This window comes from Artibeus jamaicensis, unplaced genomic scaffold (assembly GCF_021234435.1).
Source record: "Artibeus jamaicensis isolate MK-2021 breed Jamaican fruit bat unplaced genomic scaffold, CSHL_Jam_final scaffold_2693, whole genome shotgun sequence".
Lineage (NCBI taxonomy): Eukaryota > Metazoa > Chordata > Mammalia > Chiroptera > Phyllostomidae > Artibeus > Artibeus jamaicensis.
In genome coordinates this window covers 543,514-556,888 of record NW_026522033.1, presented here as the reverse complement: position 1 = coordinate 556,888, position 13,375 = coordinate 543,514, and positions in this window count along the sequence as shown.

Below are 13,375 nucleotides of genomic sequence, written 5' to 3'. Positions count from 1 at the left end.
ATGTGTGCTGAACCAGACCAGAAGGAAATAGTATCTTCTGCTGTCATCAAAAACCCCTGATCAATGGAGAGGATGGGTTTGCCATACAAGCCTAAAAGAGAAAGAAGAGTGAGCCTTAAGGAAGATTTTATTTCCGTGACTGATATTGGATCCATGTGAAGAGAAGAGAAGAGAAGAGGCTGATGTTGCCTACTGCCTGGGGATGGGACCTGGGAGCATCCCATTTCACGGTCACAAGCCTTGGGACTCTGTGACAAACTCTCGCAGACAGGGCAGAGAAAACAAGCAGCCCACAAAGCTCGGATGAGATACCATCTTCAAGAGATAGAGATCTGGTCTCTAAAGTGAGAAAAGCCACATGATTCTGTTCCCAGTGACCATGTGGGACACCAGCAGGATGTCCCATGATTCAACTCACTTCTGACACTGTCTACCTGGGGACAATGTCAGATCCCCCAGGTTAGGGGCTCAGCCCCATAGGATGGCCCTCTTCCCACCTTCAGTTGCTGATTGCTGGTCCAGGTTGGCCCCTGTGCTTCGGACCCATCAGCTAGAAATCAGAAGTTCTTATGACCACATCCTCAGATTTTGTGGCTCACAGAGCTCACAAAAACACGTTACTCACTAGATCGCCAGTTTACTCTAAAAGGATACAACTGAGGAATGGCCAGATGAAAGAGATGCATAGGGCCAGGTATGGGGAAAGGGGCTGGAAGCTTGCATGCCTTCCAGCATGCCATTCTCCCCAAATCTCCACGTGTTCACCAACCCTGAACATCTCCCAAAAAGAACCAAGGAGCCGTCTTCCTGGATTTTTATGGCAGCTTCATTACATAGTCATGGTTGACTGAATCATCGGCCATTGGGGAGTGAACTCAACCTCCAGCCCCTCTCTCCTCCTGTGAGGTTGGAGGGTGGGGCTGAAAGTTCTAACCCTCCAATCACAAGGCTGGTCCCCCTGGCAACCAGTCCCTATTGTTGGGTGCTTTCTAAAATTTACCTCATTAACATAAACTTAGGTGTGGTTGAGCAGGGGTTTATTGGGAATATCAAGAAACCTTAGTCACTCTTACCCTTTAGGAAATCCAAAGGGTTTTAAAAGTGTTGTGCCAGGAACTGTGTAGAGACCAAATATAGGTTTTTTGTTATAAACCACAATATCACCGGCTGTCTGTTGGGGAAGCAGAGGATGGTCTCCTGAGAACTTGGAAGCTATGCCAGGGGCTGAAGGATGTAGGTGACACTGTGTAAGAAGGTCAGCAGGTAGAAGAACCTGGAAATCTGGGGTACACCCTTCTAGAAACACAGGGTCCAGGCCACCCCCAAAACAAACCTTAACACTGAGAACTCATGCAGGAAGAGAATATTTTCCCCAATCCTGAGATGTGGGCTGTAGACAGTGATTTTCTTTCATTTAGGAAGGGTAGGTGAGAGAAAGAATAAGTTTACAGTGGAGAAATCTGGCAAACACGACCTCAGAGAGGGGCTCAAGGTCAACACCCACATTCATTTGTATAGTATGGACCCTTGGTCTGACATGAAAAAATGGCTCTGTGCCTTGGTAGCCTTCCTCACAATTACCCACAGTTCCTGTCTTATCACAAGTGAAACGTCAGACAACTTCTAATAGTGGGGCACCCAACATCACATCTGGTTGTTGCTCCTCAAAATTGTCAAGGTCATCAGAGACAAAGAGAGTCTGAGAAACTTCCATGGCCAAGAGGATGCTGAGGAGAACTAACAACTGAATATAACATAGGATGGGATCCTTGCAGATGAAGGACATTAGGTAAACATGAAGACAATGGAAAAACAATAACAACAACAACAACAACAACTGCCCTGGCTGATGTGGCTTAGTGGATTGAGTGCCAGCCTGCGAACCAGAGGGTTGCTAGTTTGATTCCCAGTCAGGGCACATGCCTGGGTTGCAGGCCAGGTCCCCAGTAGGGGACATGTGAGAGACAACCACACATTGATGTTTCTTCCCCTTTCTTTTTCTCTCCCTTCCCCTCTCTAAAAAATAAAATAAATAAAATCTTGGAAAAAATCTATATTTATATGAATAAATGATGGATGGGTGAATAGAGAGTACAGATGAAATAGATAATTTGGTGATAGACTCAGGCCTATCACTATTTCTTCAAGTATGGGAGTAAAATATTTCAACTCAAATGTTCTATTGCCTATCTCCTTTATATTGCAATATGTCATACTTTTGCCAGCTTTATTGAGATATAATTGCCATATACCACTGTGTAATTTTTTTTAAAAAGATTTTTTTAGGACTTTCAGCCAAGATGGAGGCATAGGTGGAAACATTGTGCCTCTTCGCACAACAAAATTTAAAGACAACAAATTTTTAGTAACAAAAACTCAGCTAAGACACAGAAAATTGAACTGTATGCAAGTCCAACAACAACAAACCATTCAGCCAGACTGGTAAGAGGGGTGGAGTCAGCAGCAAAGTGGGGTCGGGCAGAAAAGATCGCTGGATCGACCCAGGAGTGCAGGCATCGGTTGGCAGATCCCAGGCACGGGGTGGCAATGGGCGGACCAAGTGGGGACCCAAGGCGGTTGGCAGACCTCGGTCACACATTTGCGCGCAGATAAAACCAAGCAAAGGAGTGAACAGTGAGACAGACCACTCAGCCTAGGGCCCCAGTGATGGGAATTAGAGTCTGAAAGCACCAATTGGAAAGACTTTCGGGGTTGAGGTGCCGGGAGAGGATCACAGGCTCATAGAGAGTTGGTTGGAGAGACCCACAGGGTCCTGGAGGGCACATAAGCCCACACACCTGGAATCAGCACCAGAAGGGCCCAATTTGCTTGTGGGAAGCAGCAGAGAAGACCGAAATCTGACAGAGAGCTGAACAAACACCATTGCCCCTCTCTGACCCCGCTCCCACGTACAGTGTCACAACCCAGCAACTGGGTTGCCCCAACCTGGTGAACACCTAAGGCTCTGCCCCTCATACATAACAGGTGTGAACAGACTGAAACATTATGGCTCAAGAACAGCTCAAAGCACCAGAGCCAATAAATCTAAGTGACCAAGAAATAATAGCCAACCTTTCAGATGCACAGTTCAAAACACTGGTGATCAGGATGCTCACAGAATTGGTTGATTTTAGTCACAAATTAGAGGACCAAATGAAGGCTAAACTAATTGAAATGAAGGGAAATGCACAGGAAACCAATAGTGATGGAAAGGAAACTGAGACTCAAATCAAGGGAGTAGACCAGAAGAAAGAAAAAAATGATCAAACAGAAAAGAATGAAGAAACAAGAATTCAAAAAAAATGAGGAGAGGCTTAGGAACCTCCAGGACATCTTTAAACGTTCCAACATCCGAATTACAGGGGTACCAGAAGGGAAAGAGGAACAGCCATGAGTGGAAAACTTATTTGAACAAATAATAAAGAAGAACTTCCCCAATCTGGCAAAGGAAATAGACTTCCAGGAAATCCAGGAAACTCAGGGAGTCCCAAAGAAGTTGGACCCAAGAAGGAACACACCAAGGCACATCATCATTATATTAGCCAAGATTAAAATGAAGGAGAGAATCCTAGAAGCAGCAAGACATAAGGGGACAGTCACCTACAAAGGAGTCCCCATAAGACTGTCAGCCGACTTCTCAAAGGAGACCTTACAGGCAAGAAGGGGCTGGAAAGAGGTATTCCAAGTCTTGAAATCCAAAGACCTACAACCAAGATTGCTCTATCCAGCAAAGCTTTCATTTAGAATGAAAGGGCAGATAAAGTGCTTCTCAGATAAAGTCAAGTTCAAGGAGTTCATCATCACCAAGTCCTTATTATATGAAATGTTAAAGGGACTTATCTAAGAAAAAGGAGTTTAAAAATATGAACAGTGAAAGGCCAGCAAACTCACAGTTATTAGCAACCACACCTAAAACAAAAGCAAACTAAGAGGACAGCTAGATCAGGAGCAGAACCATGGAAATGGAGATCACATGGAGAGTTAGCAACAGGGGAGTGGGAGGAGGAGAAGCAGGGAGAAGGTACAGAGAATAAGTAGCATAGATGGTAGGTAGAAAATAGACAGGGGGGAGGGCAAGAATACTATGGGAAATATAGAATCTAAAGAACTTGTGACCTATGGACGTAAATGAAAGGGGGGAATGGTGGGGGAGGGGTCTGCAGGGTGGAGGGAAATGAAAGGGGGGAATAGGAAAACTGTAATGGCATAAGCAATAAAATATATAAAAAAGATTTTTTAAATTTATTTTAGAGAGAGGGGAAGGGAAGGAGAAAGAGAGGGAGAGAAACACCCATGTGTGGTTGCCTCTCGTGTGGCCCCCAATGGGGACCTGGCCCGCAACCCAGGCATGTGTCCTTACTGGGAATCAAACCTACGACCATGTGGTTCGCAGCCCACACTCAATCCCAAGCTATGCCAGCTAGGGCCCATTGTGTAATTTTGAAGTGTACAGTGTGTTGATTTGATACACGTGTGCTGCAAAATGATTTTTACTGTAGCTTTAGCCAACAACTTCATCATATCACATAATTCCCATTGCTGTTTTGTAATGAGGACATTGAAGATATGCTCTCTTAGTAATGTTCAAGTACAGAATACCGTCCTGTGAATTATAGTTACTGTATTATTCATTAGTTTTTCAGAAATTATTCACATTTAATGAAAAGTTTATACCCTTTTACCAGTATTTCCCCAATCACCCCCACACCCCCAGTCCCTGGTAACCTTGCCATCCAACACACTGAGTCTCTTGAAATCCTGAGCCTCCCCTATTTTTTGGAGGGCAAATCAGCTTCCACATTAGCTGCTTCATTTTGTACAAATTTAACTTAGGCCTTTTTCTGCCATGTTTCAGTTTCCTGGAAATTCAGTGATGTAGTTTGCATAAAATTACCTACATTCCAGTTTTCTTTCTTGTGATTCATGTCCTTTTTCTTTTATTCTATTCTATCATTTTTAAATGTATTTTATTGATTATGCTATTAGAGTTGTTCCATTTCTCCTTCCCTTTATTCCCCTCCACCCTGTACCCCCTCTTCCACCATCATTTCCCAACCTTTGTTCATGTCCATGGGTCATACATAGAAGTTCTTTGGCTTCTACGTTTCCTATACTATTCTTAACCCCCTTGTGTCTATTTTGTACCTACCATTTATGCTACTTATTACCTGTGCCTTTTCCCTATTATTCCCTCTCTCACTCCCCTGTTAATAACCTTCCATATGATCTTTATTTTTGTGGTTCTGTTTCTGTTCTAGTTGTTTGCTTTTGTTTTTGTTTTAGGTATGGTTGTTACTAATTGTGAGTTTGCTGTCATTTTACTGTTTGTATTTTTGATCTTTTTTTCTTAGATAAGTCCCTTTAACATTTCATATAATAAGGACTTAGTGATGATGAACTCCTTGAACTTGACTTTGAGAAGCACTTTATCTGCCCTTCCATTCTAAATGAAAACTTGGCTGGATAGAGCAATCTTGGTTGTAGGTCTTTGGATTTCATGACTTGGAATACCTCTTTCCGGCCCCTTCTTGCCTGTAAGGTCTCTTTTGAGAAGTCAGCTGACAGTCTGATGGCCACTCCTTTGTAGGTGACTGTCCCCTTATGTCTTGCTGCTTCTAGGATTCTCTCCTTCATTTTAATCTTGGATAATGTAGTGATGATGTGCCTCAGTGTGTTCCTCCTTGGGTCCAACTTCTTTGGGATTCTCTGAGCTTCCTAAACTTTCTGGCAGTCTATTTCCTTTGCTGGACTGGGGAAGTTCTCTTTTATTATGTGTTCAAATAACGTTTCTACTTGTTGCTCTTCCTCTTCTCCTTCTGGTACCTCTATAATTCAGATATTGGAACATTTAAATGTGCTTGGAGGTTCCTAAGCCTCTCCTAATTTTTTTTGAATTCTTGTTTCTTTATTCTTTTCTGATTAGATGTTTCCTTCCTTCTAGTCCAACCGCTGATTTGAGTCCCACTTTTCTTCCCATCACTATTGGTTCCCTGTGCATTTTCCTTTATTTCATTTAGTGTAGCCTTTATTTTTTTTCATCTAATTTGCGACCAAATTCAACCATTTCTGTGAGCATCCTGATTACTAGTGTTTTGAACTGTGCATTTGATAGGTTTGCTATCTCTTTATCGCTTAGTTGTATTTTTTCTGGAGCTTTGATCTGTTCTTTCGTTTGGGCCATTTTTTTTTGTCTTGATGCACCTGTTGCATATGAGGGGTGGAGCCTTAGGTTTTCACCTGGGAGAGGTAAACCACATTGCTGGGTTGTGACACTGTATGTGGGGGAGGGGTCCAAGAGGGAATAATGGCTCTTGCTCTGCTCTCTGCCAGATTTCAGTCACTTCCATCACTTCCCACAAGCAAATTGGGCCCTTCTGGTGCTGATTTTTGGGTGGATGGGCTTGTGTACATTCTAGGACCCTGTGAGTATCTCCAGCAAACTCTCCTGTGAGGCTGGGAGTTACTCCTGCTGCCTCAACCCACACAGGTGTTTTCAATTGGTGTTTTGAGGCTTTATTTTCCTGTGTTGGGAGCCTGGGTTGTGCAGTCTGTTCTACTCCTCAGTTTCGCCTGGTTTATCTGCACGCAAATGTGGGACTGTCCGTCCGCCAGCTTCTGCCTTGCTGGTCAGCTGCAGCCTTGCACGCTGTGCCATGTTCCACAATCAGCTGCCTCACTGGGTCCTCCAGCCACTGCCTTGCAAGGAGTCCTCTCTGCCCCAGCTGCCTGACTTCACCCCTCCTACCGGTCTGTATGAATGTTTCTTCTTTAACTCCTTGGTTGTTGGACTTTCATATAGTTTGATTTCTGTCAGTTCTGGTTGTTTTTTGTTTTTAAATTGTTGTTGTCCTTCTTTTGGTTGTAGGAGGAGGCACAGTGTGTTTACCTATGCCTCCATCTTGGCTGTAAATGTGTCTTTCTTTGTCTTTAATCTTGGGTAATTTAATGATGATGTGCTTTGGTGTGTTCCTGTTTGGGTCGAAGTTCTTTGGGACTCTCTGGGCTTCCTGGACTTCCTGGAAATCTATTTCCTTCGCCAGATTGGGGAAGTTTTCCTTCATTATTTGTTCAAATAAGTTTTAAATTTCTTGCTGTTGTTGTTCTTCTTCTGGCACCCCTATAATTTGGATATTGAAACATTTCAGGTTTACCCAGAGGTTTGTAAGACTCGCTTCACGTTTTTGAATTCCTTTTTCTTCCTTCTGTTCTGTTTGGGTGTTTATTTCTTCTTTTTGTTCCAAATTGTTGATTTGAGTCCTGGTTTCCTTCCTCTCACTGTTGGTTCCCTGAATATTTTGCTTTATTTCATTTTGGCTATGTTTCATTTTTCAACTGAGCTCAATCACTTCTGTGAGTGTTTTGATTACCAGGGCTTTAAATTCTCCATCAGATAGGTTGGCTATATCCTCATCACTTAGCTATCTTTCTGAGGTTTTGCTCTGTCCTTTCGTTTTGGTCCTATTTCTTTGTCCAGGGCCCCTGTTAAGTTGTAAGGGAGCTAGGCCTTGGGTGTTCACCCAGGCAGGGCAAACCTCCTTGCTGTGCTGTGGTGCTGACTGTGGGGGAAGGGCCAGGGAGGGAACAATGCAGTTCATCTGCTTGTCTCTAGCGCACTTTTCAATGAACTCTCATGTGAGACTGGGAGTTTCCCCCATGTCAGCAACTGCTGTAGTCCACAGCCCCCTCTGAGTCTCAGGTTCTTATGTCAGCCCCACCCCCACAGTCTGCCACCTTACCGGTCTGGTTGTTCAGGTTGACTGTTCCTTTAATTCTGTGGTTGTTGGAGTTCCATGCAGTTTGATTTTCTGGCACTTTTGGTTGTTTATTGATTTTAGATTGGTTGTTATCCACCTTTTGGTTGTGCGAGGAAATGAAGGATTTCTACCTATCTTGGCCGGAACAGTTGTCTCCATTCTTTTTTTTTTTTTTTTCTCCCCCCCCACCCCCCCTCCCCCCAGTTTATGCCTGTGTTCAAGCTTTGATTTTTCCCATGCTTTCTTGATATATGCTTTTTTTTTTCCCTTGTTGCTAACTTCTTATTTCTGTTTAGCTGCTTTGTTTGCTTTCGTTTTAGGTGTGGTTGCAAAATCTTTCTTAGAGCAGAAAATATAATGGGATCGGAAGGTTTGTGAATCTATCTACCTATCCATTCATTTGTCTACTATCTGGGTGTCTATGCATCTGTTAGTCACTCTTTCTAACTACCTTTCTCCATATTTTTTGGAATGAAATGATTTTTAATTGAATTTGTTGTGGTGACATAGGTTAGCAAAAACATACAGGGTTCGAGTGTGCAACTCAATAAAACATCTGCGGACTGCATCGTGTGTTCCCTGCCCCAAGAAAAGTCTCTTTCTCTCTTTATTTCCTCCACTTTATGCCCCTCTACTTTTCCATCTGGCTATTACCACACTGTTGTAAGTATCTATGTGCTATGTCTATATGTTTTTTTAAAAAGAATTTTATTTACTTCTTTTTAGAGAGAAGGAAGTGAGGGAGAAAGAGAGGGAGAGAACCGTCAGTGTGTGGCTGCCTCTTGTGCACCCCTCACTGGGGACCTGGCCTGCAACCCAGGCATGTGCCCTGACTGGGAATTGAGCTGGTGACCCTTTGGTTCACAGGCCCATGCTCAATCCACTGACCTACACCCACCAGGGCATATATCTGTTTTTTTTAAGCTAAATACAAGCAATGCAATTTTTCAAATGAGCAAAACATTAAACACACCTTTTACAAACCAGGGTATTAAATGGCCATAAGCAAGTAAAACATTATTCAACAGTCTTGGTTCAGGGAAGTGCAAATTGAAAATTGCATTAATATAAAAGCCTCAGAAAAAATGCTAAATGAAATAGAGGCAAGTCAACTATCAGATCTTGAGTTCAAATCAAAGGTTATAAGGAAGCTCAATTAGCTCACTGAGAATTACCAAAAACTACAGGGAAACTATGATGAACTCACTGCAAAATCTATGTTTTTTTGCTTAACTCCTCCACCTTCTTTCACCAGTCTCCCAACCACCGTCCCATCTGAGATCTGTCAGTCTGTTCCATGTTTCCATGCCTCTGTTTAAATTTTGTTCATCCATCAATTTTGTTCATTAGATTACACATAGAAGTGAGACCATATGGTAATTGCCTTTCTCTGACTGGCTCATTTTACTTAGCATAATATTCTGCAGGTCCATCCATGCTGTCACAAAGAGTAAGATTATCTTTTCTTTTTTTTTTTTTAAATTTATGGTCATGTAGTGTTCCACTGTGTGAATGTACCACAGCTGTTTTATCCACTCATCTACTGGTGGGCACTTGGACTGTTTCCAGATCTTGGCTGTTGTAAATAATGCTGCAATGAACATAGGGGTGCATATATTCTTTCTGACTAGTGTTTTGGATTTCTTAGTATATAGTCCCAGAAGTGGGGTTGTTGGGTCAAAAGGCAGTTCCATATTTAATTTTTTGAGGTATCTCCATACTGCTTTCCACAGTGGCTGCACCAATCTGCATTCTTACCAACAGTGCATGAGGGTTCCCTTTTCTCCACATCCTTGCCAGCTCTTGTTTGTTGCTTTATGAATAAGAGCCTTTCTGATAGGTGTGGAATGATATCTCCTTGTGAGTTTTTCTATATTAAAATTATTTATTTATTTATTTTAGACAGAAGGAAAGAGGGAGAAAGAGGAGAGAAACATTAGTATGTGGTTTCCTCTCATCACTAGGTTTGCAACCCAGGCATGTTGCAAACCCAGGGTTAGGGTTAGGGTTAGGTCTAGGGTTAGGGATATGGCTAGGGTTCAGTTTCAGTCTAGGTTTAGGTTTAGGGTTAGGGTTAGAATCATGGTCAGGGCTAAGGCTAGGGTTAGAGTTAGGATTAGGGTTAGAGTTAGGGCCAAAGCTAGGGTTACTGTTAGGGTTATGTTTAGGGTTAGAATTAGGGTAAGGGTTAGGATACGTTTAGGGTTAGAGTTAGGGTTAGGGTGAGAGCTAGCGTTAGGTTTAGGGTTATATTTAGGGTAATAGGGCTAGGGTTAGGGCTAGGGTTAGGGTTAGGGTTAGGGCTTAGGTTAGGAGTATAGATGGGGTTAGGGTTAGTGTTTTGGTTAGAATTAAAGTTAGGCTTAGTGCTAGGGTTAGTGTTATGGTTTGGGCTAGAGCTAGAGCTAGGGTTAGGGTTTGTGTTAGGGTGAGGTCTAGGGTTAGGGTTAGGGCTAGGTGTAGGGTTAGAGCTATAATTAGGTTTAGGGTTAGGGCTAGAGTTAGAGTTTGGGTTAGGGCTAGGGCTATGGCTAGGATTAGGGTTAGGGTTTCATTTAGGGTTAGGTTTAGAGTTCAACTGGGAACCAAACCAGCGACCTTCTGGTTCACAGCCCAGCACCCAGTCCACTGAGCCACATCAGCCAGGGTTCTCCTTGCGGTTTTAATTTATCTTTCTCTGATGATTAGTGATATTGAACATGTGTTCATATGTCTATGGGCCATCTGTTTGTCCTCTTTGGAGAAGTGCCTATTCTGGACCTTTGCCCATTTCTTAATTGGATTTTTTCCCTGGTATTGAGTTCTGTGAGTTTTTTTAAAAAGTAAATTTTGAATATTAACCCTGTATCAGATGTATCATTGGCAAACATGTGTTCTCCCAGTCAGTAGGTTGCCTTTTCATGTTGTTGATGGTTTCCTTTGCTGTGCAAAGACTTATCCTTTCCTTCTTATACTTTTATTTAGAAAAAAAAATCTGTTTTCACTAATTACTTTAATACAACATTTTTATTAAACTATAGCTGGAAAATAATATTACGTTAGTTTCAGGTGTAGAGCCCTGATTTTTTAAAATTTACCTTTAGAGGGGAAGGGAAGGAGAGGGAGAGAAATATCAATGTAGGGTTGCTCCTTATGTGTCCCCTGCTGGGAACTGGCCTGAAACCCAGGCATGTGCCCTGACTGGGAATCAAACCATGATCCTTTGGTTCGCAGGCCCGCACTCAATCTACTGTGCTACACCAGCTAGGGATGATTTGTTATTTATATATCTCACCAGGTGCTCCTTACAATATGTCTGGGAACCATGTGTCTCATGCAAAATGATCCCCCATGAGTGACTTTCTTTCCCTTCCCACCCACCCCTTCATTCCTTTTCTTCTGGCACCCATATGTTTGTTCTGCATTTCCATAAGTCTTTTTTTGTTTGTTTCTTTAGTTTGTTTTGATGATAAGAATTCCAGATATAAGTGAAATCTTTCTCTGACCTGTGGCACTCAGCACAATATCTTCTAGGTCCACCTAGGTTGTCACAAGTGGAGGGACTGCATCACTTTTTATGGGAGATTTTGATTCCATTGTACATACATACCAATACCTCTGATGAACATAGATGATTAAATCCTCAAAAAAATATTAGACAAGATCCTGCAATACATTAAAAAATTACACACTATGGTCAAGTGGGCTTTATTCCTGGGATGCAAGGTTGGACATAAAGCACAAGTCAATAAGCATGGTATGCCATATAAACAAAAATAGGATAAAAATCACATGATCCTATCAGTAGATGCAAGAAAATCTTTTGATAAAATGCAGCTCTCATTTATAATTAAAAGCCCACAGCAAAGTGGGAATAGAGGGAACACTGCCATAAATAAAGGCCATATATGAAAAACTCACTGTCAATATCATACTTAATAGACAAACACAAGAAACATTTCCTTAAAGGTGAGGAACAAGACAGAGATGCCAGCTTTCATCATTCTCATTCAACATAGTGCTGGCTACAGCAATGAGACAGGAAGAAAAAAGAAAACTTATCCAAACTAGAAATGAGGAAGTGAAATTTTCATTATTCCCAGATAGTTGACATTGTACACGGAAAACCCTAAAGACTCCACCAAGAAAACTACTAGATTTAAGAAATGAATTCAGCAAGGTCACAGAGTAAAGAAGTAATATTCAGAATTCAGTGGTACTTTTATACACCAACAATAAACTATAAAAAAAGAAACTAAGACAACAATCTTATTTATTACTGCAACAATAAGAAATAATAAAGTACCTAGGAATAACCTTAACCAAAGGTAGGTGTAAGACCTGTAATTGGAAAACTATAAAACATTGAAGAAAGAAATGAGGAAGACACAAACAAATGGAAGCATATACTGTGTTTATGGATTGGAAGAATTAAGTCATTAAAATGTCCATACTACCCAAAGTGATCTATAGATTCAACACATTTCTTAAAATATCAATGGCATATTTCATAGCTCTAGAACATATATTCCAAAAACATATGGAACCTGAAAAGATCCTGATTAGCCTCAGCAATCTTGAGAAAGACGAGCAAAGTGGGATGTATCACGCCAAATATCAAACTTTATTACAAAGCCATCATAATCAAAACAGTCTGTTACTGGCATAAGAAGAGGCATATACATCAATGGAACAGAATGGAGAACCCAGAAATGAACCCATACCTATATAACCTATATTGTCTAAGGGAGGGAAGAATGTGCACTGGAGGAAAAACAATTTCTTTAAAATCGGGCGCTGGGAAAATTGGACAGGTACATGCAAAAAGTGAAACTAGACCACCAGTATACACCATACACCATATACAACAATAGTCTAAAATTAAGTAAAAGAGGTCAGTGTAAATTGCGATACTATAAAATTCCTAGAAAAATACATAGGCAGTAAAGTTGCAGACATCTTGCGTAGCAACACATTTTTGCTGATTCATCTCTCAGGGCAAAGGGAAACAGGAAAAAAAAAAGAGAGAACAAATGGAACTCCATCAAACTACAAAGCTTTAGTGCAGGAAAACTAAACATGGGCAGATAGATGAAAGGGAACTCATTCTATGGGAAAAATACTCACTAATGATATATCTGGTAAGAAATTAATTTCTAAAATCTGTAAAAAACCTCAATATTAGAAAGACAAACAATCCAATTAAAAATAGGCAAACCACACCGCTAGACAGTTTTCCAAAGAGGACATACAGATGGTCAACACACCATGCTCAACATCAGTACTCATAAGAAAGATGCAAAATAAAAGTACAGTATGGGCCCTGGGTGGTGTAGCTCAGTGGATTGAGCCCAGGTCTGCAAACCAGAGGATTGAGGTTTGATTCCCAGTCAGGGCACATGCCTGGGTTGCAGGCCAGTTCCCAGCAGGGGATGCACTAGAGGCAACCATACATTGATGTTTCTCTCCCTCTCTCCTTCCCTTCTAAAGATAAATAAATAAAATCTTTTAAAAAATTAAAAAAAAGTACAGTGTGATATCACCTCATACCTGCTAGAAAGGCTGTCTTCAATAAACCAACAAATACATATTTCTACTGAGGATGTGGAGAGAAGGGAACTCTTAATTCGAGTTGGTGGAAA